General features: G+C 36.6%; 1 protein-coding gene and 1 pseudogene across 1 annotated transcript in view; both read right to left on the bottom strand.

The window, feature by feature from the left end:
- LOC138046573 (uncharacterized) overlaps positions 1-2,500 on the bottom strand; it is a 174,053-nt pseudogene that overhangs the window by 57,180 nt on the left and 114,373 nt on the right.
- The window catches only part of LOC138049625 (uncharacterized), a 29,751-nt gene that overhangs the window by 26,328 nt on the left and 923 nt on the right, over positions 1-2,500 (bottom strand). The gene's annotated exons all lie outside the window — the stretch shown is intronic.

Below are 2,500 nucleotides of genomic sequence, written 5' to 3'. Positions count from 1 at the left end.
CGCCCATATTTCCAATATTTCTTCGAGAAACACGTCGGAGACTTTGATCGACTTTTTTGTATCTTTTGTATTGAGGTTACCAGTAAATACGTTTTTGCATCCGTGATTTTTCAAAGCTAGGTCGATAAAAACTTTCCATTTTCCGTTGTTCGTGGAATCCAAGTATTTTTTTATCCAAGCTGTTTTAAGCGATTTATTGAAAGAGACAAGGTCGATCATTTTAAGGCCTCCCTCGCAGTAGTCATTAATCATAATTTTTCGTTTGATTTTGTCTCCCTTCCCCTTCCAAAGGAATTGATAGAACAATGTATTAATCTCGTTTATTGCATGATAATTGGAAGGCATAGGAGATAACAAATAGACTAGTTGCGAGGCGGCTAAGGACTTGAGCACGGTGATTCGTCCCAGCAAGGTTAGCCTACGGTACTTCCAGCAACTCAGAATTTTTCTTATCTTTTCAATCTTTTCATTATAATTTAAGCATGAGGATACTTCAGGTTTGACTGACAACCACAACCCTAAGGTTTTCACTTTACATTTCGGCCACTTAAAATCCCTTCCTGGCAAAACAAGCTGTTCATTGCCAATGCTGAAACCTATCCAAACAGCTTCCGTTTCTTTATTATTTAGTCTGAGACCGGAGACTTTACTGAAGTCCTCTAGCAAATTAAGTGCTGAAGCAAGCTCTTCTCTTGAGCCATCCAAAATAAGCGTGGTATCGTCTGCATATTGGCTAATTTTAATTTCGTTATAGTCAACAGAGATGCCTTTTATGTTTACGTTATTTCTAACTGCCTTGGCTAAACACTTCAGCGCAAAGAATAAATAGATATGGCGACAAGGGACAGCCTTGCCTAACGCCTCGTAGAGTCTGGAAAAAGTTGGTTGACCACCCGTTATTTAGAACGCAACTTTCCGTTTCGCAATAGAGAACTTTTACCCAAATAATGATGAGATAATGAATGATAATGATAATGATGAGATAAGTTGCAGTGTCAGGTTATTCTTGATTGACTATAAGATTCTGAATGGTGTCTTTGACAAGTTTTTGATTTGCGGAGGTGAGATCTTCTGGACTTTGGCATAAAACGAGGTGTCAGAAAGTAGCCGCAAAGCTTCTTTTTAGTAAAGCTCGGACCGCCAAACAACTACCGCGCCGCCTATGTCGGCTGATTTGACAACTATTTTATTGCGTTTACTAAGATTTTTAAGCGCGGCCCACTCTTCCGAAGAAAGGTTGGAAAATTTAGTGTTATGATTGAATTTAAGTTTGTGAATGTCATGACGGCATTAATTGGTGAAAAAATCTAGAGGCAAATTTTTCAACATCTTGCTTAATAGAAAATTCATTGGTGCGTTTGGTAAAATTTAGGCCCTTACTGAGAACAGATTTTTCTGAGTCAGTAAGCGGAAGATTTTCTGAAATTGTAACTACGGTATTATGGCTATACAATGTTGTGTCGTTGGTAATTTGCGGACCTATTAATTGTTGAGGTTTTAGGGTCTTGGTTTGGTGTAAATGGTCAAACAGTCCAGTTCCCGGATTTTAGCGCGAATCGATATTGTACTAAAACTACTGGACAGATTTTGGAAAGTTGGGAGCGACACTGAAGAATTTGTTTGTCAAGTGCGTTTCGGTTTTTGCACATAGCTCTAATTGTGATCCTCATAATATTATGTGAAATAGAATTTTGCGCGCATGGAATTTGGTGAAGATATTGATTCAAGTGAGAGAATGTAGAAGCATGAAAGTTTTAGCGAAAACCTTTTAGGAATGACCTTAGAATTTACGCAAAGGCCAATGAAATTAGCATTTTATTGGGATAGCCTATTTTAAATATTCATATCATTTCTTTATCGTGATAAAATAATACTTCTTTGTTAGAAGTGACACAAAGAAAACCCGAAATGGCTAACAACAGCGGCTGAAATTTGATTTTATCATTTCCATGGATTCAGGAGTAAGAGTAAAATGTTCCATTTTATAATCTGCAGGTGTTTATTAATTATTGTCTAAGGGTAATAATGACATTAATTGGCCAATGGTTTTAAACTTCAGTACTATTTCATTTATATTTGAGCTGACAGTAAAGTTCATTTTGCCATGGCATGCCAAAGAAACTCTTTCATATTCACATTTACAAAGTGTAAAACAAAAAGCTTTTAGCATACTTTTGGTCAGTTTGCATATGCATCAACCTTTAGCATTTATCAAGGTAATGGCTAGCTGATGGGCGGGTTATTAGACGGGAAGTTGAAATTATAACAAAAGCCACTAATTATTTCCTGGCAATACAACGTACAACCTGACGATTTCCGTTTTTTTTTAAACCAGATATGACAAAAAAAGAATTCCCCCTTTCTTGCAGATATTTCATTTATTATTTACATAAATGACATCTCGACACATTTGGCATCTACTGTCAGGATTCATGGCCGTAGCCAGAAAAAAATTTTCACTCAGGCAATGCCATAGTTAAATTATCTTTGTAGGTACTTA

Source organism: Montipora capricornis, chromosome 1, assembly GCF_036669925.1.
Source record: "Montipora capricornis isolate CH-2021 chromosome 1, ASM3666992v2, whole genome shotgun sequence".
NCBI classification, from domain to species: Eukaryota; Metazoa; Cnidaria; class Anthozoa; order Scleractinia; family Acroporidae; genus Montipora; species Montipora capricornis.
The sequence above is the reverse complement of the archived record's forward strand: the minus strand, read 5'-3'. Positions and strand labels throughout refer to the sequence as shown.